Source organism: Mauremys mutica, chromosome 11 (assembly GCF_020497125.1).
Source record: "Mauremys mutica isolate MM-2020 ecotype Southern chromosome 11, ASM2049712v1, whole genome shotgun sequence".
In the NCBI taxonomy this organism is placed as follows: Eukaryota; Metazoa; Chordata; order Testudines; family Geoemydidae; genus Mauremys; species Mauremys mutica.
Window position 1 is genome coordinate 69,633,748 of NC_059082.1, and position 23,895 is coordinate 69,657,642.

General features: G+C 46.1%; 1 long non-coding RNA gene across 2 annotated transcripts in view; it reads left to right on the forward strand.

The window, feature by feature from the left end:
* The window catches only part of LOC123343914, a 152,997-nt gene that overhangs the window by 20,826 nt on the left and 108,276 nt on the right, over window positions 1–23,895 (forward strand). The window contains exon 1 of one of the 2 annotated variants that reach the window (XR_006572401.1): window positions 17,144–17,268. The exons of the other annotated variant lie outside the window; for it this stretch is intronic. This is a non-coding gene — a long non-coding RNA (uncharacterized LOC123343914). Of the gene's footprint in view, window positions 1–17,143; window positions 17,269–23,895 lie in introns of those variants that run through there. 2 annotated transcript variants of the gene reach the window in all.

Here is a 23,895-nt window from a genome sequence, read left to right on the forward strand (position 1 = left end):
GAAGAGAAGACTGTGAGGGGACATGATAACAGTTTTCAAGTACATAAAAGGTTGTCATAAGGAGGAAGGAGAAAAATCGTTTTTCTTAACCTCTGAGGATAGGACAAGAAGCAATGGACTTAAATTGCAGTAAGGACGGTTTAGGTTGGACATTAGGAAAAACTTGCTAACTGTCATAGTGGTTAAGCACTAGAATAAATTGCCTAGGGAGGTTGTGGAATCGCCATCATTGGGGATTTTTAACTGCAGGTTGGACAAACACTTGTCAGGGATAGTCTAGATAATACTTAGTCCTGCCTTGAGTGCAGGGGGCTGACTAGATAACCTCTCGAGGTTCTATGATTCTAAGAATATGTCCACACTACCCGCCACATCTGCAGGCAGTGATCGATCCAGCAGGGATCAATTTATCGCGTCTAGTCTAGATGCGATAAATCGACCCCCGAGCCTTCTCCTGTTGACTCTTGTACTCCAGCGCTGTGAGAGGCGCAAGCAGAGTCGACGGGGGAGCGGCAGCAGTCGACTCACCGCGGTGAAGACACCATGGTAAGTCGATCTAAGTAGATTGACTTCAGCTACGTTATTCACATATCTAAAGTTGCATAACTTAGATTGATTCCCTCCTTCTCCCCCAGTGTAGACTAGGGCTACGATTCAGCCCTGGGAGAGTGTGTGGGGGGGGGTGAGCTGTAACCTGAGCCTCACCACCCAGGGGTCCCATTAAAAAGGGGTCCCGACCCACAATTTGAGAACCGCTGCTAATTTACAGCAGAGGCTGGGCAGGCCCACAGCGGTACCAGAATAAGGGGAACAGAAAGCCACTTTGCTCCCCTATCCCCTCCATTCCTGTGCTCGGTGCAGGTATGGAGCAACAGAACCGGGCCTGAGGAATGCAAACCTTTGCTTCAAGTGAGCAGGTGCACAAGCAGCCTTCAGTGTAAGCTCAGTAACTGAGCCTGTAATGCCATTCGCTTAATTGGCCTCTGTGGTCACCAATAAAATTAACACAGTCGATGGCAATGGATCAAGGGGAAAGTAAAGATATTTCCTACCAAAAAGGCCCTTGTTGGCTAGGCTGATATCAGCAGAGGGTCACAATTCACAGACTTTGACAGCACCCCGTAAATTAGGAGAATTTTCAAGCCAGGCAAACAGTTAAGCTGTCAACGTGGGTATTAACAATGGCTGCTGCGATGACCCTCATAAAATAAAAATGCTGATTATAAAAGGGGAAACAGCTGTCTGGCTTCAGTTCCCCATCACACGAGTGAGCGCCCTGGCTTGGATGGTCTGTTTTAGATAAAATAGGCTAACTTGGGGACACGATCAACCCCCAATTCATCTTATTATTTAAACAACAAAATAGCTGCAGGTACTTGCTCCATTGTAACCAGTGCTGAGGGTGGGAAGAGGAGCATGGGTAGGAAACTGGTAAACAGATATAAGTAACTGAGGATGAAGGGAGAAAAGCAGCGCTGTCAGACTTGAGCTATTAATTTGTAATGAATAATTTATTATATGAATGATCTGTCTGTCTCTCTTGCTTCCTCTGTTCTGCTAACAGATCTTGATTTTCCTCATTTAGGCCCTGATCTTGCTCCCACTGAAGTCAGTGGCAGAACTCTGATTGCAGGATCTGATTGCAGGGGTGATGCAAGATCAAACCCTTATTCTCTCTGGGTGAAATTCACCCCTGTGCAGAGGAAGAGGATCAGTGCTAGACCAATGCACCACTTCAGACCTCAATACAGGGCTTAAGTGCGGAAAGGACATCTGCAGGCGCTCTGCGCAGAGGTGAATTTCAGCTTATAGGAAATTATTCCCCAAAGAGAATAAAGTCTTGGGGCCCACTCTTGCAAATTTTCAGATTTACTTAGGCAGTTGAGTAGCCCACTTAAATTGATGGGGTTACATGAGAGAAATTACTCTCATATGTAAGTGGTAAAAGGATCATGCCCTTGGTCTGTGTACATGGTTTACGAGCAGTTCATTACAAATTTTGAAAAGTGTTGGTTAATTTTGATTGGACAGGTCACATGGTACTAACTGCATTTGTATTTGGATGAACATAACCATTAGAACCTCATTTGTGGTTGTGGATATTTGGCACTTAGGTTTGAAATTTCTTTTTGTGAATATTCTGTGATGGGTTCTCGCAACAAATTTTTTGGTGTCCTCCAAGTGCGGCCGCCAACTCTCACTGGTGACTGTACTGACACTTTCTTCCTAAAATATTTAATTAACTTTAGGAAAAACAATTAAATATGCACAGATTCACATCCAAATCATTGCAATGTATATTTGTAGTTTTTTTGGGCAGACTCAATAACAAAAATAATGCTGCCTTCCCCGTTGCCGTCCCCACCCATCCTGGGCTTAGTGGGTCCTGGGGCTTGCTGTGAAAAGTGTTATTTGTATATTTGTTAATATCACTTATCACTTTTCATAGCCTCCCATGTGGCTACTAAGTGTGCTGTGATATTAACAAACATACAAATATCACTTTTCACAGATAGTAAGTCTACCTTGAAAAGTGATACTTGCATGTTTGTTAATATCACTTGTCTCAGGGGGAGGCAGCAGGGGCCAGAGGCAATGGTGAGATGGATGCAGGGCCAGGGGAGGCATCGGGGGCCTGGGGCAGTAGGGAGTGTGGGGGGGAATGGATGAGAGCACAGGAAGGCAGCAGGGACCAGAGGTGATAGGAGTGGATGATGATCCCCACTGTTACGTGGCCAGAGCCAGGGCCTGGTGTCTGCTGTCAAAGCCAGAGGAAAGGATATTGCAGTAATCGAGATATGAAAGGAGGAGAGGCTGGACGAACGTTTTAGCTGTGTGGCCCGAGGAACTTTTAATGCCAACTGGCAAGGGGGTTACAGAGTTATCTTGATTCTGGTCTGTACGCAGGGCCGGCTCCAGACCCCAGCGCGCCAAGCGCGCGCTTGGGGCAGCATTTTGCCGGCAGGGCGGCAGGCGGCTCCGGCAGCCCTTCCGCAGTCATGCCTGCGGGAGGTCCACCAGAGCCGCGGGACCAGCGCGCCCTCCGCAGGCACGTCTGCAAGAGGTCCCCCGGAGCCGCGGGACCAGCGACCGGCAGCGCGCCCCCTGCGGCGTGCCGCCCTGCTTGGAGCGGCCAAATTCATAGAGCCGCCCCTGTCTGTACGTTCTGACTCACCAAAGACTGTCATGTGCCTCAGGTTTGAAATGAAAGCTGGGGTCACACGGGTCACTAATATAATTGTGAAATGTATATAAACCTACGAGGTAGGGAGTTAAGTATCTGTATGGAAAATAAGTTTTTAATGTCTGTATCTAGGCATTAGTCACTAGCGGAGGTGAAAAACAAGCTTTTCCTCCCTCCAGGAGGTAATAAATAAATCTCTCTCTGTCAAGATGTAAATTAAACATTATAAGCTAATGCAATGGATGCCCATTTACATATGAAATCAGATGTTAATGAAGAGATATGAACAGGGAAGCAGCACACAGAAAAAAGAAGCCACAAGGTGGTTATCTTGTCTCTGAGGACAGATAATGAAATTTGGGGGTATATGTAGGAAGCATAGAAGACACCCCCCCTTCTGCACCTAGGAAGTGAAGTCAGGATGGTGATCCTGTCTCCATTGATCAAGAAAGGAGGTAGCGAGGGAAAGTTGGGGGTGGGGAGGCGATTAAGAGCTTTGCTTTAGCCATGCTGAGCTTGAGCTGACAGCTAGAGATCCATAGGGACATGTCAGAGAGACAGACTGAGATTTTAGTTTGAACAGCAGGAGACTAGTCTGCAGCAGAGATGTAGATCTGTGAGTCGTCAGCACAGAGGTGGTGGTTGAATTTGTGTTTGCAGGTGAGAGCACCCAGAAATTCAATTCAATAAATTTGCTCACTAGAATATTTGCAAAAGACAAATGCAGAAGGGAGCAAACATGGGCAGAGCCACTGAATTTATTTTCAATGGAATATTCTAGCTTTCCTATTTTTCATACATTTGTTTTGTAAATATAAAGAGAATGTTCATGAGCTCACTGAAAAAATCAAAACCAAAGTCAATGTGCAAATAACAGACTGGCAGAAGAGATCTGCTTTGGTGCAGATGTAAGGGGACTGTTATCCCCTTACTAACATTCAGTGGGGGTGTTTTGGTTGGGTAGCTCCCAGCACCAAAAGGGGAAGGGTTGATGGGAAATCAGGACCCTGAGACTGACAGTCCCCAGGGACAATGGGGAGAGGCCAATGCTCCAGGTCAGCCTGATTGACAGGGCGGGCAGGTTAATCAGGGAGTCAGGAGGCCAGGGGGGTCTCGTCCTCCATGTGAGCTGGAATTACCTGGGTCAGACAGAGTGGGGCAGAGCTAAGGAGAGTGCAGGGGCCCAAGCTGAGCTGGGGAGCAGAGCTGCAGCCCCAAAGCCAGAGCACAGCCCAGAGAGAGCAGACCTGCCCTGGGAGCCGAGCTGCAGCAACCAGAGCTAGAGGGGCCAGAGAAGGAGCCCAGGGAGCTGGAGGCAGAGCAGCAGCAGCAGCCGTGCTGAGGCAGTCTGGAGCCGGGTGCGGTGAGCAGCTGGGGAGAGCGAGGGGAACCCTGGGCAGTGGGCCCAGCACAGGGAGATGCCTCAGCCAAGGCGCTTTGCAGGCCAGACTTGGAGGGGGATCGTATCCCTGACAGGGCAGGGATGATGCTGGGAAGAAGGGTCCTGCCACCTAGAGCCTGAGAGCGTGTGGCCACCGCCAGAGCAAGTGTCCAACCCACAGCATCCCTGCAGCACAGCCAGGGCCTGAGGAGGAGACCTGGGACCCACAAGGAACAGACTGTGAACTGCCCTGAACTGCCCTGACTGTTTGTGATGTTCCCTGCCACAGAGCAGGGGGATGTGTTTCCTTTAACCTTTCCCATTTTTCCTTATTCCCTTTAAAACTAATAGCTGATTAAATAAATTGTATTTGCTTTAAATCATATGTAATGATCAGTGAGTCAAGGAAGTGTTGAATGCAGAGAGCGCACCCCGGAGTGGGGACACCCTAGCCCCTGTCCTAGGTGACCACAGCAGGGTTGGGGGTTGAGCCCCCCAGGAAGCCTGGGCCCAGCCTTGTCGGGGTTGCGAGGACTCTGCCAGACAGGAGAGTGGAAGGGGAGTCCTCAAGGGCAGGGAGGCCTCTGGGTAAAGGAAGTGGGAGCGAGGACTCAGATCCTTCTGCTAGCCCATTTCACCGGGGTAGTGCAGAAGCCAGGAAAGTTCCCCACAATAGCGGGACCGTTCCCCCGCTTACACAGAGCTTGGCCAATTTATGATATGTAAAGTATTTTCCATATTTTTAATATTTCTGGATAAGGGTTGAGCCCAGTCATGTGCAAAATATTGCAATTGACAGACAGCTGAGGCATCCATGTGTTTGAAGATGTGTGCCTGAGGTGGCTGTGGTTATGTAAGGGCTCCTTTGATACAGCCAATTACATAAAATAATAATACTTAGAATGCAAGGGACTGTGGAGAGAGACAAAAGGAAACATGTCTGGAGAAATATATCCCGTGCAAACCAGGTAATGGGAATGACTTGGAAGTACAGGCAATGAAAGGCGAGTGAAACACAGAGGGTGGCTGTCTGCTGCCGTGGTCCCCTGTATGCCACAATGATGGCGCATATGTGAGTATTTCCCTGGGACAGGCACTGGGTTGGATTGCCATAGGCAGCCCTATGCTGACTCCCACCCTTGCAGAGAGGTGGGGCTATTGTGCATTCTGCTACAGCCCATCTGGCTTATGCCTCAAGCAATAGGCCTTGCCAAGGATGCTGCTAGAAGGGAGAGCAGGTACCAGGGCTGCCTAAGTTACATTGTTGGTTGTTTCAGTCATCTGGGTAGCTCAAAATCGGGAGGGTGCAAAGGTGACTTAAAGCCACTGAGCCTTTCCCTTGGGCTGTCCATGCTCGAAGCGCAGCACAGAGTTTGACACCGAGTGCTCAGGAGTGCACATGGAAGTAGCTTTTTCCTTATTTCAAGAACACTGGTGGAAAACACGTGCTGGCTGTTGTTCAAACATGGCCTCAGAGTCAGCACAGGGCTTGGTTCACTAAGATGGAATGGACACGGGAATCACAGTTAATATGGCAAGTGACTCAATATGTGTGAGGTGGTGGGAGGAAAAATATGGGATTTGTTATGTTTCCACAAATGCATGTGCGACACAGGACGAGTTGTTCCTCTCAGTGCTGAGTTTTCAGTACCCGTCCACGGTCCTGAAATTCCTCAAGTGTAACCATGTCCAATGAACTTGAAGGGATGTGGCATGATCCACTTTGCCACTAAACTGACCGGACATGAAATAATTATCACAATAATAATGCTGCTCACCATGCTCACAGGGCCGTGATGCAGACAGTACCTGCTTACATGGAAATTCCCATTTAAATATACACCATCCATTTCTGTGGGCTTTACTCAGTGATAGCAAGAACCATGGCTCTGAAATCAGATTGTCCATCAGAACAGGGCAAGAAAACCTAAAGGGCGACATGTTGTTTTGTATTGGTATAACTATTTTGGTTAGAGGTGTGACTTTTTTTTAACCGTTCTAGTACTGTTGGTACCATCCCAAGCGTGGACACAGTTAGTTCGATATAAAAGAGACTCCTGGGGGCATTCTGTGCCTAAAAATTCTGCGCACAGTATTTTAAAGTTCTGCAGATTGTATTTCTCAAAAGAACAGCACATAATCATGCCAGTTTCAATTATTTTGGTAATTTATTTCAAAATACCTGTCAGCAAGTATTTCAGTAAAAATACAAACACCCCCCAAATTTCCCCCAGGAGTAAAGAGTTAAAGAAACCCCTATGACAACCCAGTTCCTGTTTCTCTGCCCCCTTCCCCCCGCTCCCCGGCTGTGGGGCCAGACACCCACAACCCCTTCCCCCCTGAGCCCAGATACCCACACCCCATCCCTGTCCAGAGCCCAGCCATGGCCCCCCGAGCCCAGTTACCTGCACCCCCTTCTCTCCCCCCCAGAGCCAAGTACGGGGCCCCTCTGGCCCAGATACCCACACCCCCCTCCCCTCTTGAGTCCAGTCATGGGTCCCCCCCCTTGCTCAGATACCTGCACCCCCCCCCTCCTTCCCTGCTCTTAGCCCATGGATCCAGAGAGGAAAACAGCCTGATGCTCAGTCCCAGGCTTGCACAAAGTTTCCTGCGCGCCACCCTCTCCTTCCTCCGGGCATGCTGGGAACTGCAGCTGCCAGGAACCCTCTAGCTGAGGGGTGGGCAAACTTTTTGGCCCAAGGGCCGCATCTGGGTATGGAAATTGTATGGCAGGCCATAAATGCTCAAGAAATTGGGGTTGGGGGTGCGGGAGCGGTGGAGGGCTCCGGCTGGGGGTGTGGGCTCTGGGGTGGGGCCAGAAATGAGGAGTTCAGGGTGCAGGAGGAGGCCCCAGGCTGGGGCAGAGAGTTGGGGTATGGGGGGGATGAGGGCTCCGAATGGGGGTGCTGGCTCTGGGGTTTGGGGAGGAAGGGGCTCTGGGCTGGGACCGAGGAGTTTGGAGGGCAGGAGGGGGATCCGGGCTGGAGCAGGGCATTGGGGTGCAGGAAGAGGTCAGGGGTGCATGCTCCAGACGGCGCTTACCTTAAGCAGCTCTCGGAACCAGTGGCATGTTCCTTCTCCGGCTCCTACGTGGAGGTGCTGCCAGGCAGCTCTGCATACTGCCGCTGCAGCTCCTATTGGCTATGGTTCCTGGCCAATGGGAGTTGCAGGGGTGGTGCTTGGGGTGGGGGCAGTGTGTGGAGCCCCCTGGCTTCCCCTATGCATAGGAGCCAGAGGGGGGACATGCCACTGCTTCTGGGAGCCATGCAAAGCCATGACACGCGTGGAGCGGGGCAGCCCCAGACCCCACTCCCCAGTGAGAGCTCGAGGCCTGGATTCAAACGTCTGATGGACTGGACGTGGCCCGCGGGCCATAGTTTGCCCGTTCCTGCTCTAGCTCCCTCTCCCTCCCCCCGGCAGTGTCTTCTATGTGCAAGCTGGGCTCTGCAGAGTCCAGTGGCCCTAGTGGTGGCTAGCAGCACTGCAGCCCATTTTGGTGAGGAGAAGGAAATTCTGCATGCACAACATTAATTTCTGCAAAAATCTGCATTGCGTAGTGGTGCGGAATTCCCCCAGGAGGAAAAAGAGACTTACTGCAGAATAGCCTATTCCCGTGTAGGAAAGGGTGAAAGCTATCTCTGGTATAAGCATTTTTACAGTGGTATAACTGCATTCACGTTGGGAGGGGGGGAGTTGTACTGCTTTAACAATACCAGTTTAGTTAGAGCAGTACAACTTTTGTGCGTGGACAGGGCCTGAGACAAGAGGTCAGAGGATCCCCATTTGGATGGCAGCAGACAGAGTATATCGACACTTGATGTGTTTTAAACACGTTAGCTAGCACAGTTGAAAATTCTGGTGTAGACAGGATGCAAACATTTAACCCTAGGCAGCAACATCCTGAAGGAAACATTCTGTCACGTTTGCTCTAGAATTTCCAGCCGGCTGCACCTTCAGAGCCATGTTCAGCATGCAACCTGGCCTAGTGTCATTATGGTCCTACGGAGTCCTTGCATGGCTCTGCTTGTGTATTGCAATCCTTCCTTTGTAGGATCATCATTGGGGTGAACAGATGTGTGTCTGGCTCCACATCCACGCAGGCCTTGACCTCTCACAGCTGAGAGGACCAATTAGTAGCAGATGTGAAAGGGATTTCGGGAGATCCACAGAACCTAGCATGAGTTTACCACCTCCCTTCACATAGGCCAGTGGCCTGCTGGCTGGTGGCAGCTTTTGATAGCTACTATTCTAGGCAGGTTGGTGAGAGGCTTCTGTTCTAAACAGCACAAGGGAAAGTTCTTATGCCAGTGAATCAGCTTTTTGCTGAATTCATGCCTCAGTGTCAATCCTGACCATTGCGGTGAATTGGATTGTTGTAGCAAAACACAAACTAACAATAAACTGCCATCCTGTGGGCACATTTGCTAGTTCTAGGTTTCTTCCACTAGATGGTGCTATAATGCAGCCAAAAGCAAGTAAATAAATACATTCTTTGTGTGAAGGTCTTAGTTGAACTCTCGGTATTTTTTTTTTATATCTTCCTCAGAATAACCAGCTACCTGCACACTTCCCCTTACTCTAGCATTTAATCTGTCAGCAAGCATTTGGGTGCCATTACATGAGGTCTGTTATCCAAAACCAAGCCCTGAAGGTAGATGTAGTGCAGCACAGAAGGTGCGTACAAAGGGCTGCAGACCTGTCACTGTTGCCACTTGTACAACAACTCTGCCTAGTTAACTGCCTAGATGTGACCAATCCCAGACTTGGGGGAAATTTGGCTCTGGGCCCATCCATACTCTCATGTTTCTCTCTTAAATAGCCCCACCTGTAAGCACCGAAGGGGATATAATGATTCCCAGCTGTGCCTCCTTGCCTAGACTAGGCCTCTAAGTCACTGCCACTGGTGCTGATATGAGTATTGGGGAAAGGCCTTCATGAGTGGTGGTTTGCTTGTTAAGCATGTGAATGTGACCCTCTGTCCATTTACTGGCTGTGCTATGTGGACTGTAGGATCATAGATGGCAAAGATGGAAGAGCCCAAAGTGACCTTCTGCAGTGCAGGATTGTTCTCTGCAGGACTCCCTCTAGCTTTTGTCCAGTTAAACATACACCAAGGCAATTCATGGTGCACCATTCTCATTGGCTATGGATGCCTTCGATACAGACATTGCCCTGGGCTAACACTTCATTATCATGATTAGATTCCTCTCTTTCTTTGAGCTGTGGTGGAAGTTTAAAATATTCAAGGAGGCTGTGGATATGTCAACACAGATGGCCATTAGAGAACTAGAAGCTGTGATGAAAACGTTCACACGACATGGGTTTTCTTTGCTTAGATGCGTGGAGACCTGGAGACATGCCTTTCATAGCCCAGTCTCCCCACCGACTTAGCCTCTCAGTCATCTCTGCCTATCAACCAGTCTTCCCACCGCAGACCTTTCCCTCCTAACCTCTGCACACTGGAGAGCAGCTAGGAGTCACACATACAGTTCATATGCTCTAGGCTGTTGTCCGTGGTCTCTCTTTCTTTCCCACTGCCTGGATTTGCTCAAGTAGTTCGGTGCCTTGGCCTGTGCAGACATTCCAATCAGATCCTCTGCAGGGTGGAACCCATTTATATCAGGAGTAGGTTATTTGACTTGCCTAATACTCAGGTAATTTGACAGTGAGAACAATCACCTCGATATTATATAGTGCACCCTTCTTTAGGGCTGGTCTGCGCTGAAAGCCAACCAGGAACGAAGTCTGTTATTTAGGATCATTCCATCTGCTGTATTTTGAATGCCCGTTTAGCACCTCTTTGTTATCAATCATTCACTTCTGATTGCCCTGGTCTCCTGTACCTGTTTGCTGCTGTTGATGTTTTTTCTCATCACCTGATGTTTAAAAAAGAAACCACTAATCTGCAGCTGCTACTGCTTCTGTGTAATCTTGATTTTAGCACCTTCATCTATTTTCAGTGAGCAGCATAATGTATGGGAGACTTAACAAATCCATCCACCTCTGTTAGACTACATTGGGAGTTGGTTTGGGACCTTACTTTTCTGCCCATTAGCCACCAATACATGGGCTCCGATTGTTCCAGTTGCTTGAGGGGTGCATTACTCTGTCCCTGGTTCTGATCACACCTGCACTTCCATGGTGGCACTGGTAGAAGATATTTGTCTGTCATTTTCAGAGTTCCAATACAAGAATCTTGGACTTGCTTAGAATGGCCACTAGCAACTATTGGACCAGGGTGGGATCTATAACTTTTAGAATCCAAATGGAGGCATGACTTTAGCTCAGGATCAAAACCCCTAAAATAGGAAGGTGTTGGAGGCCAAGCATGTGCAGATATGTGATGCAACATCAATTATTTAGCATCTACTGGGACCAAGAGATCTAAGCTCTCTTCCTCTTGCCGCCTTTGCATCTTACTTGCCTGAGTGTTTAAAATGAGAGAATAGACGCACATACAGATGAGCTGTACTTACCTTCAAAGTGCTTCACAAACTAGCTAGTTAATTCTCAGGATAGCACTGGTCAATAGACACATTTTATCCCATTTGGTAGATGGAGACACTGAAGCAATGACACTGACTTGTTCAAAGAGGGAGTTGGGGTAAGGGCTAGTGAAGCTCTGCTTCTCCACTGATTTCCAAGGATGAGATTGGCCTCTGTGCAGAGGGCCAGCTAGGTATGTTTGTAACTAGAAGAAGTCCCGCACAGCAGGCAGAAACACACCCTAACAATAGGTGGTTGGACTGGTGGACCCAAAGGCTATGTCTACACAGCAGAGAGAAACCCATGGCTGACCTGTGCCAGCTGACTTGGGCTTGTGGGGCTCAGGCTGTTTCATTGCTGTGTAGATTTCCAGGCTTGGGCTGGAGCCTGAACTCTGGGAACCTCCCACCTCGCAGGGTCCTAGAGCCCTGGCTCCAGACTGGGCCCAGATATCTGCACAGCAATGACATAGCCCCACAGCCAGAGCCCTGCGAGCCTCAGGCAGCGGGCATTGGCAAACCACAGGTGTCTAATTGCTGTGTAGACATAGCCAAAGAGGATCTAAACTTCTGGCCTCCTTAAAATGTATTCTTTTGTGTTAGCCTCCCACGTGATGGGAGTATTTGGATGTTGGTGATGGCTAAGAGGAGCCATTTGTCACCTGGAGTGTACATTTGTGTGTGTGGCTTGCTGAAACAGTTCTGTGCTCTGTCCTTTGCCTTTTCACAGCCCTGTGCCAGGCACCTGCACTCATCCATTCAGGGACAAAACATTCATACATCCTGTCTTCAAAACAATCGTTTCCAAATATTACCTAATAGGGAACTAAAACAATGAAGGGGGAGAGAGGGAAGGCCATACAGGGACAAAGACAGGGGTCCAGATCAATTCCTACCTTCTCCGAGGGCCCTGAAAAGAACTGGGAGTTACTCCACTCATGTGCTATTCTTATGTCTCTCTTTCTCCTTCAGCCTGTTTCTCACCCCAGGGGTGCTCAGAGCATACCTCCTGTTCCCTGTTCAGGAACACAAACACATCCCTTCTGCTTGTGGCCATTGCTTCTGTGCAGACATCAAGTATTCCAGAGAGCATAATATTCAAAGAGAGCCAGCCCTCCGCTCCGAAGAGAAACATCCTACTCGGACAAGCAAAGACTCGTTTTCTCTCGGGGAGCAAAGAAGTGATTTCACTTGCATGAAAACACTGTGGCTTGCGAACACCAGGGATGAGGGAGAAGGGGAATGTAAGATCTTTATTTCTCCTGGGTCATGCAAGTTCTTGCTGCACCTCCCTCTCCCAAACGACATTAAAATGTGATTGGAAAAATACTGAACCGCCCACAGCAAATGCTAACTTCTGCCACAGCTCTTCACTTAGTATCTGTCTTTCAGATCTTCTAGGCAGAGCCCCATCTATAACTAAGACCTACAAATCTGTTCAGCTACATGAAATCGCATTTAGTGGAGGTTAAAGGTCTGACTTTTAAACCTACAACTTCGTAATTAAGACTGGAAATGAAGCAAAGTCTCTTCTTCAGTCAGTGGAAGTGTGGTCCAGTGGGTAGGGCATCAGACTGCGAGCGTATGACCTTGGCCAAGCCACTACCTCTCTCTCCATCAATAAATGGAGGGATGATATTTCCCTGCTTTATTAGTGTTTATAGTGTAGCAGTGCCTTGAAGCTCTACTCAGTGATTACCAGAACTGTACTGGAATTCAATAGGCCTCGGCTCTATTACTGTCCTGCTGGGTGACCTTGGCCACATCACGTCCCCTCTCTGTGCCTCAGTTTCCCTTTCTGTAAAATGGAGATAATGATACTGACCTCCATCAGAAAGTACTTTGAGATCTAATGTTGTAAAGCACTAAATGAGAGCTAGGTATTAATTATTGTTGTGGGCACTGAACAAACAGATGAAATAAAGACAGTCCTTGCCCCAGAGAGGTCAGTGCAGGATCATGGCAAGCTGTAACAAGTGGATACACCGACAGATGGGATGGGGATGGGATAGGATGCATTGGGATACAAGGCAACTTTAAAGAATTTGATCTTTCTGACGTGCTTTGAGATGTCTGGATAAAACGTGCTATTTCAGAGCTAATAATAAATTGTTGTTTCTTTAGGATGTGCACAAAGGAACAGAATGGATTGAATCAACTGCAGGTTTTTCACCTGCATAACTTTTTTATGACTGATGGAAAAATAATACATTTAACACACATTTTTATAAACTGTGGGTAAAACCGTGGCCTTGTTGAAATAAACAGGAGTTTTGCAATTGACGTCAATGGAGCTAGGATTTTACCCATCTCTATTGTAAAAGATACTGTGAAGGACCCAATTCCTTTTATTTATTGGAGTAAATCCTTTAACCATTTATCTGATTTGTGGCAAACGTGATCAGGTTATGCTAACAATAAATGGCATGGGACTTTTAGCTCTCTGTTTTAAAATCCCTTATGACTTAAGAGTAAGTAAATGAGAGCATTTTCCTCTGTAGTCCTGGAGCAGGAGCAGTCTGCGTATACATGGGCACATACACATACATAAGCGTCACTGCAGGGTTAAAGAGTATAGGTGCAAAAACATGTGCTACCCTCCCAGATTGCTAGCCACAGCCTCATGGCTCTGTGGCTCCAGCTGAAGAGGGGCCTTTGGAGCACGCCCTCTAGAGGTTAGGGGAAGTATTGGTGTTGTGGGGGAGAGGCCATATTTAGCACAGGTTCTGGTGTGCACCAACACAAGGAATGCATTGGGGAAGGTGGGTACTTAAACAAAGACTATGAAAATCAGATGATTAAAAGTGAGTTTTTGAATCTAAGGACAGCTTTGCCTCCTCGGAGCTTTGCCGCTATGAGATGTCTCAGATTTCAAGGAGCACAGCTCACACGGTGAAAGGCAGTGTGCTTTAGACCTGCTGTGGAATACTGGCCCCAGTGAAGTCAATGGGAGTGTTGCCATATTTCATCTCCGGTGTGTGCTGCTGTGGGTGTCTGCCTGGTGACATCTAGTGGCATGTGTGGTATTTTTCTATTTGGGTTTCTGACACCAACTCCTTTCCATGCTTAGTTCCAGTGCTGTGCTGAGAACAGGAGGCGTATACCTGGAATGCCCCTCTTTCTTGCCCTCTGCAGCCTACCTTTGGTGCATTTCACTGATGACTTACTCTTGTGCTAGTGCCAGCTACTACAGAGCAGGTTGTGCACATGTCACTCATGGTGAGGAGATACATGGCAGCCACTGATGACTTGGAGTAAACCTGTCCAGTCGAAACAGAGTTGTGGTGTTAGCAAAGCATTTAGAAGTTCACAGTGAGGCCTAAGCACTTCAGACTCCCAGCTACCATACCCAGGACAGAATTCTTAGGGCTGCCATCACTGGATGTATCAGAGGGGTAGCCGTGTTAGTCTGTATCCATACTGTATCACTGGATGTCTGTCATTTCATTATATGCTGTTATTGTTTGGCATGGAGGAGGCAGGGTTTCCTGCATACAGTATCTTGTGCTGCAGTTTAAGAGGAGGTTTATTTCAGATCATGGTGCCAAAGGCAGGGTATGTTACGTCTGAGGACTCGGACCCAGATCCACCATCACCACAGACCATATACAGCAGGAACCAAAGCCTATGAATCGCACTAGGTCTAGGAGGACGGCAGAGGTAATATCTGCCACAGAGTAGCCTGTGTATTCCATGCACCATGTGCTGGAATACACGGAGCAGAGTGAATTCTGTGAGCCTGATGGGGTCCGGAGGTGGTGGCCCGAGGACCCATGTGGAACATTGCATGCTGACTACAGTGACGTTGGGACATCCGATTGTTCCTAGGAGGGCTTCTGTTCTTTCAGGAGGTGTGAGTGATCTTATGGCTTGGTTTGCACACATTTGGGAATGCTTGTCTGGTCTCACTGTGGTGTGGACTCAAATGATGGTGACATATTGCCCTATGTTCCCCAAGAGTGGGCTACCCAGAGACTACAGCACTGGCATCATGGAGGGAGCAGAGATGTTCAAAAGGGGAATGGCCTGGAGGCCTTGGGCAGAACTACAACCACTGCCTGGCTACGTCGGCACTAGTGCTGGTTGCTCATACACTAGCTTTACCTTGGCAACAGAGAATCAAGTTCTTGGTATCTATTCATCACAGGGTGAATGTGCCCTATTTGCACTATAGTAGTATTTCAAGGAGTCAATAGGCAAAGCTACTGACATAGTAACATGTACCCTAAATAAATGGATCTTCCAGTAAAATTCACTCCTTTACTGCTTATTCTGTCACTGTCCAACCATCCAATCCATACCATAAGAAAGAGTTTGGCTCTTGTCATAAGCAAACATAGCTAGAACCCAGCATTGCCTCTTACATGGATCAATTATTCCTAGATTATTCAAAGATCTCCAAAAGCAGCTCCATGCCCTGATCTCAGCAGATAACACTGCACTTGCTGTTCAGTGCATTAATCTGAATGATCACCTCATCTCCTTGCAAGATGGTGTTTTGAGACCACATTCAGTTTTGGGGAAGTTGCTAGAGTTGCACTCTCTTAGCCAAGACTCACTTTGGCCCCTTGTGTCTGAGAACTACCAACTGAAACTATTCCTTTTCTCGAGCTTAGTGTGACTTTGAAAAGAATCCGGTCCGCTCACTCTGCAAACAGATTTCTTCTTTATTTCTTAAACCTGTAGATCCCACTGATAAATGATTATTACTAATTTCTCTAATTAATACTGACTGTAAAACTTTAACCACCCATATGGAGAATATGATGCCAAGTTTAATATATCCTTAATGAAACGGAGTTAATTAATATATATATGCACACTAGTGTTTCAGAATACTAAAAATGTCTTGGCTTAATTTATTCCCACATGTACATTCCACTGTGGATGCAATCTCATTGAATGCCGAAGAGGTTTTGTGAGGGCATAGTTCTGTGATAGCTGGGACCCATGTTTATTTATCTTTAATTGCCTGGGCTGAAGTGCCATCCTGAATTGTTGTCAGTGGAGGTTTTATTGTGCCTTCACTTATAGTAGGTGAAGAAGTTCATTAAGGTAACCAACCTCCTTGCGCCTGCTCCTTTGGATTTGGCTTTTGAACCTCAAACTATTGCTACAACATCAGAAAATATCTATGCAATTGGACATAAAGAACATCCTTTGCCTAATGCTTATATAGACAGCCCTTTAACATTCACTGTACGCTGGAGCTCGCAGGAGAGCTGCAGAACCAGTCTGAACTCATGTGCCACAGAGCGCATAAATGAACCCTGCTTCTTGTAATCTGCTGTACGAGTGAACCATGGGACCCCATTGTCAGGAATTCACCCTAAATGCCTGCTGGTTTCCCTGATCTGGGCCCTGGCCTGGCACAGGTGCAGGGTTGCACTGATGTTAGTGGGTCTCTCCACAGGGACCTGCTCACAGAACCCTTACTGAAATCAGCAGGGCTCCTCATGGACAGGGGGTCAGCCCACCTGGAGCTGTGGGCAGGCGTGGGGGGACTTTATGGCTAGGGCACTGGGAATTAGTTTGGCCATATTTGCTAAATTAGATCTAAAATGCATAATTCAGAATCTTGGAGAATTCAGATTGTATTGCTGCTGCTTATAACCCTGAAGCAGCAATGGCATTACTCATACAATTCATCTGTAGTCAGTTGCAGTCATCTGAGCAGGGGACAAGAGTCTGTTTGTCACATTCAGAACTCCCACAGATAGACTATTGGGTCTATCAGATAGTTTATCCACTGCTGGAGCTAGTATGACACCACCTCCTCCCCATTAAAAAGGGCTTTAGCATGGCTCCAAAATTCCAGCCCGGCAACCCCTTTGGAAGACATTAAACACTTCATTTATTCAGAGAGGTCTGATGACTAAATTACATACTGTAGTTTTTTAGAGTCCTCATCTGTAATTTCAGGTACACTCTGACTGAAACTCTCCCAGAGGGTCAGATCCTGCTGGCTGGATTCCCTTATATGGTTGGGGTGCTGGAAGGGGCAGTGGGTCTGTACACCTCACAGAGACAACTTGCCTGAGTTATAATGAAAGGAGACCGCACTCGTTAGCATATTGCATGTTGGTCTTTAGAGGAAATATCATCAAACTAAATGCCAAACAGTCTATGCAGGTTCAAAGCTGAGTCATCTCTAACCTATAGTATCCTCGTGTTAAACAGAAACGCAGGCCTTCACCACACCTTTCAAGTGCAAGCAGGTATTTAAAAATGGGCCACTGAAGTTTAATGGGAGTTTTGCCTATGATTATTTCTTTGCTTACGTCTGTGCGTTATTATTTGACTGCAACTTTTTTACTCAGCAAAATGGTGCTGTCTGATAAACCGCTTTTGGAAAGGGGGCATTACAAATTATTTCCTCTGTGTCTTTGTTGTGAGAATAGATGTCTGAGTTTCGTACCAGAGTGCAAATAAAAAAATAAGTTGATTTACTGTATGTAGGCAAAATACTGTCCTGTACTTACAAATACTGTACTGTAATACACCAGAGCCTAGTGGGCACTAGATGGCACTATTGATCTAAGAGTATTAGAGGCTGGACTCTAGCAAGGTGCCACCCTATCAAGCAAGCTTGTTTATGCTTCTAGGGCACATGAAAACAGAGAGAACTTGTCCAGAGAGAACCAGCTAGTCCACCCTCTGCCTTATGCCACCTGTCAGTATAATCCCTCAGTAGGTTCAACCAGTTCTGTTATTTCTTGCTCAATGACAAACCATCATTTTGAAAAAAGAACAGGAGTACTTGTGGCACCTTAAAGACTAACAAATTTATTGTAGCATGAGTTTTCGTGAGCTACAGCTCACTTCTTTGGATGTCTGTTCCTGTGCTTTCTCAGGGAGTTTTTTGAGCAGATGGTGTAGTTTCTTTTGGTAAGCATCAGTGGGATCAGAGGGTAATGGCTTGTAGAATGTGGAGTTAGAGAGCTGCCTAGCAGCCTCTTGTTCATATTCCGACCTATTCATGATGACAACAGCACCTCCTTTGTCAGCCTGTTTGATTATGATGTCAGAGTTGTTCTTGAGGCTGTTGATGGCATTGTGTTCAGCACGGCTTAGGTTATGGGGCAAGTGATGTTGCTTTTCCACAATTTCAGCCCGTGCACGGTGACGGAAGCAATCTATGTAGAAGTCCAGTCTGTTGTTTCGACCCTCAGGAGGAGTCCATGCAGAATCCTTTTTATTATAGCGTTGGTAGGAAGGATTCTGTGGGTTAGTATGTAGTTCAGAGGTGTGTTGGAAGTATTCTTTGAGTCGGAGACGGCGAAAGTAGGATTCTAGGTCACCGCAGAACTGTATCATATTCGTGGATCTGAAAGGACAAAAGGAGAGTCCCCGAGACAGGACAGATTCTTCTGCTGGGCTAAGAGAATAGCTGGAAAGATTAACAATATTGTTGGGTGGGTTAAGGGAGCTACTGTTGTGGCTCCTTGTGCCATGTAGCAGTTTAGACAGTTTAGTGTCCTTTTTCTTTTGTAGAGAAGCAAAGTTTGTGTTGTAAATGGCTTGTCTAGTTTTTGTAAAGTCTATCCATGAGGAAGTTTGTGTAGAAGGTTGGTTTTTCATGAGAATATCTAATTTTGAGAGTTCAGTCTTAATCTGCTGTAGCTCACGAAAGCTCATGCTACAATAAATTTGTTAGTCTTTAAGGTGCCACAAGTACTCCTGTTCTTTTTGCAGATACAGACTAACATGGCTGCTACTCTGAAACCCATCATTTTGAGGAGGCTCTGTCTCATGATTAGAGCAGGTGACTTGGGATTAGGAGACCTGGGTTTCATCTCCAGCTCCCTCCCTTGACAAGTGACTTTTCCTCTCTTTACTCATCTCTATGATGGGGCTATTAAGACCCACCTTTGCAAAGAGATTTGAGATGCTCTGATTAAAGGTGCAAGATTAGCGCCAAATATTAGTATCTCCTTGTCTGTTTGCCTCCCCGCCTCCCTTGTTTGGCACTTTATCACTGCTGTTGTTGGCTGTCTATGACAGGAGGAGAAACCATTTGCTTTCATTCTCCTTTCACTCCTGAGCTTGTCAGACCTTTGGTGTTACGGGGCTTTTGCTATAAAATTATGGCTTTTCTAAAAATCCACCTATACCCAGAAAACTGACTGCAGCATATTTGTACTTCAACTTTAGTTTGTGAAGAAATGTAATGGGACTCAGGCAACCATTCCTAGATCTGCCACTGACCTGCTGCATGAACCTGGGCAAGTCACTTCGCTCTCTTGCTGCCAATTTCCCCTCCACCATTTGTCTCTCTTATCTGTTCAGATTGTAAACTCTTCACGACAGGGATGTTCTTTGTTCTTGTTTGTGCAGTGTTTAGCTCAATGTGTCCGTGATCCTTGCTGGGGCCTCTGGACAATACAGTAGCTCAAATACTAATAATTAGAGCTAGTTGGGAAATAGTTTTATTCTCCAGGGGAAATTTTGATAAAAACATCAAAGATTTTGTTCAACTTTTCATTGGAAAATTTCAACTTTTATCAAAACAAAACTTGAAAAAGTTCAGACAGAAACCAAAAGATTTTGGTTTTTTGGCTGGCAATTTTTTTGATAAAAATGTGAAAATTTCCACACAAAGCAGACTTTTCTCATGGAAAACCTTCTTTTGCAAAAAGAAAACCCAATTTTCCATCAGAAAACAGTTTTTTGAGTGAAAATATTTGACCATCCTATTAATAAAGAAGGGAAGTTAAGTTTTTCCCTGTGGCCAATGATAGCAAATCCAATGCACAAATCTGAGAGTTAAATATAACCTAAAGAAGACATATTTCTAAGGGTGATGGAACTAACTAGGCTATTTGTTAACTAAAATGGGAAGTTATAATTGTAATAGATTAAAATTTACTTGCTGTTATTTTTTCCAGTCATATTTTACTCACGAGGACAAATGTACTTAATAGAGCATGGTAAATTATTTTTCTTGTGATCATACAATTACATTACCCGCCAGCTGAGAAGGTTACAGCAGAGATGAGGAAAAATACTCTGTGGTGGTTTGCTGTATTTCAGTGCATATTCCTATGTCAATAAGGCTCTTGTTTGTATGTAGCTTTAACTACATGTTCTGATTAGGCTCCTACAGTAAAAAGAATCATGCCACATTGTTGTACTAATGAGAGAGAGGGATGCAAGGCTCGTGCATGAGTAACAGCAGGTGCTTCAGCTCTCCCTCTGCTGATTCATCTCTTGTTGCAGGATCCACTTGCAGGTGGCTATGAATATAAATATGTCGTTGCCTGGCAGTTTTAGGAGAGAGAGCACCTAATCACTGATGTGCCTCTGGCCTGTGGGAATAAAGGGCGCTGAGGAAGTGCACATGCACAGAGGAGAAAAGTGCACATGCACCCAGCCATGTTGGTCCGATTCTGAAGAGACTCCCCTCCGCCACTCCTGTCAAGCTTCCTGAGAATGACCCTATTAGGGAAGCAGAAATAAGCTTTGGTGTGTTCTTTAAAGTTTAATTCCCCACCCATCACTTTTAATGTTTTTCCTTGAACTATTTCCTGTCCGAAGCTGTTCTCCTTCTCTTGCCAGCCTGCTGTGTGTAGGCCCGCGTAGCGTAATTAACTGAGCTCACTAGAGTACATCTTTCACTGGCTCAAGGACTGAGATCCTGGGCTTGATTCTCCTCTAACTCACCCTTGTGCAAATCATCAGGAGTAACGTAGAGATGAATAGAATTGCACCCAAGCAAAATTGGCATGAGAGAAGACTCAGGCTCTCATTTTCAGTGGATTTTGGTAGAGGAATTAGGCGGTCGCCTTTTAAGTAGTTACACAAGAGCTGTCTTATTGGGTCTGACCATGAGTCATCTTGCCAAGTATCCTGTCTACGACAGTGGCCCCACAGTGGTGAGCCCTCTTGTGGCACCCGCCGTGTTATGTTCTAGAAGCTGCCAGAAACCAGTCAGAGGAGCAGTGTGTATGCAACTAGGCCTTGCATTTTTGTGTATCGTTAGTAAACACGGTTATTTGGGACCCAGCTGTGGCTTCTCCATGTTCTTCATGTTGTGTAAAGAGCAAAAGACACATCTGGCATTTTAAAATGAAATGTTTACTTTGCCCCTGATCCTGCAAGGGATCTATCCACATGGCTCTTTGCACCTATCAGTCTGTCAGTGGGCCTCTTTCTCCTCTGACTGACACATTGGTATCAGTCAGGAGTAACTCCACTGAAATTTTTCACTGGTGTAAGCAAAAGGAAAATCCACCCCTCTGAGTTTAGTCAGACATTGTTAGCCTTCTTGGAAGTGAGAAATAGAAAAATCAGACTCCTGGAACAAGGAGGGAACTGTGAAATTGTAGCACATACAGGAATCAGCTGCCAACTTTGCATCTGAGCTTATCTGAAGATCTGGGGTGTATGAAGTCAGACTTCTGGTGGAGCCCCAAATCTCAATTTAATATGAGTTACTCTGTTCCAATGACTATTTTGATTAGATTTCTATGGATCTCTCTTTACCTTCACTGGCCACCTACTGGAATATGGTGTCTGATACAATGCACTATATCTCCCTAAATAAATGTTGTATCTCAGATGCTGTTAGGTGGTTACCGCTGCTAATCTTTTGAGGGGTTTTTTAGGGTGATGACTGTGTTTATCTGAACATATATGAGGCAGACTCACAGGTTTGTCCACTGTAATATAATATACACCTCTACCATGATATAACGTGACCTGATATAATATGAATTCAGATATAACACGGTAAAGCAGTGCTCCGGGGGGAAATGAGGGGGGAGGGGGGGACTGCGCACTCCGGTGGATCAAAGCAAGTTCGATATAATGTGGTTTCACCTATAACACAGAAGATTTTTTGGCTCCCGAGGACAGCTTTATATCGAGGTAGAGGTGTATATCCTTAGCAGCCTTTATAGATGTGATGTTTGAGGCAGGTTGTGTTAAATTCATAAATGTCAGGAAACTCATTTCAGAGAACTGTGTGCCAGATTGTAAAATCTTCGGGATAGGGACTATGCAGGGGTTGGTGCATTTTTAAAAAACGTTATCCACAAACAGAAACCTCAATTTTCAGAATCATCCTACATGAATATACCGTAAAGGCTAAATTCATTCCTTCCATCAAAACTCGGTGATTAATGGCGACAACGGCTGGGAATAAGGTGCATATTGAATACTGATACAAGCAGAGTGCTGGCCTGAATATTCATAAAGGCCAGGGTTTATAGAGGGTAGTAGGGGACAGGCCTCAGAATATGGTAAGTGGAAATATTGTGCTGTAGTTGGGGAAGAGGATAGATACTGAAGGAGTCAAAATTATGACACTCCAGTTGCTTCTCAGTGTGTCTGGTATAAAGGTCCCTAGTAAAGGCCATTGCTTACTCCCAATAACGGACAGTGGTATCCAAGATCATACAGCTGTCAGTACTGTTATTCAAAATCCAGGGTTTTCCTTTGTGCATCAGATTCAAAAGCTTTGTCCTCCTCCTGCAAGTCCGGCACAACTCTGTCTGTTCTGATCTGCTGTAGCATTGCCCTCAGACCTGCCCTGCCCGTGACACTAGCCCTGAATGAATCCTATCTTGAAATCCTATTTCCATTAGGAAACATAGGTGCATAAAATCAAATTTACTGTCCCACTTCCGCCAACAGATATACAGTACTGATGATTTACACTAGTTGTTGTTGCTGTTGTTGACGTCTGTCTGACTAATTCTATTAAAGCGTGTTTAACATTTTGACTCCCCTTTCTGAAAATGTCCAGCTGAGAATATTAATAGATGAGTAGGCATAATTTTTTGTTAGCTATAATTAAAGATGCTGACTGATGAGATTTAACACTGGGAGCTTTTTTTATATTCTCTCTAATGCTATAAAACGTTACTTAATGCATCCAATAGATTGTCATACAGGGTATCAGAACCAGTATTAAGCAGTTTCCCAGCCCACACTGGTCAGCAGAAAAGAAATGCTCTCGGCATCTATTTCTAGATAGTGCACTGACAGTTTCATTTAGGAGAAAGGCGGATTAAGCTTTTGCTAATTAAAGGAGGAGGATTAGAGAAACCAAGCACCAGGAGAGGTGAAAAGTAATGTTTTTGGGTGGGGAACTGCAAGGGCCAGATTTAAAGAAAAGAGAGAATGAAAACAGGGTTTTAAAAAAAGAAATGGGAACTTACGTTTCTCTTCTCTTCCTGTTTTGCTCCTGCCCTACAGCATAACCTACTGGACACTGCTGCCCCATCTTGCTACCAGAAAGCAAATAATGAAAATGCCAAATGCAAACTATAGATGGGCATGATTCCCCGCCCCTGCTGCTTTGCACCTTGTGCAATCATTTATTCTCCTGGAATGTATGTGCACAGCGCTCCCAAATCCAAACTCTTTGCTTGCTCACTCATGCCAGGAGCAGTGCTGAACACTCCCTTTGAGCTGGTGTGAATGGCCAGGTGCAAGGCAATGGGGCATCAAGCCTTACGTATCTAATTAGGATGGTATGATCCAGACTTCAAGGTGAATTTTAGCTTGGCTGGTTGCCTCCATTTCTGAGGTTGACTGAGCTTTCCTGTTCAGTTTCTCTTTTCTTTGCAAATATTCTATTGGGTACAAGGCTGAATATCCTTTAGATGTTTGAGTCTCATTGCATCCAGGTAACCATGTTTTCACAAGAGATGCAACCACTCGTGGGAATGAAGCTGTCGCCTAAGAGTGTTTTCTTGTCAAACTGTACTATTTGAAACGTGAAAGGATTTGGTGAGCTTATCCAAGGAACAGCATAGCATCCCCATCCACTACTGCAAAATGTCCCGAGCTTTTCACAATGTGACAATGAAGAGTTCCTAGGATGCCATGAATTGATC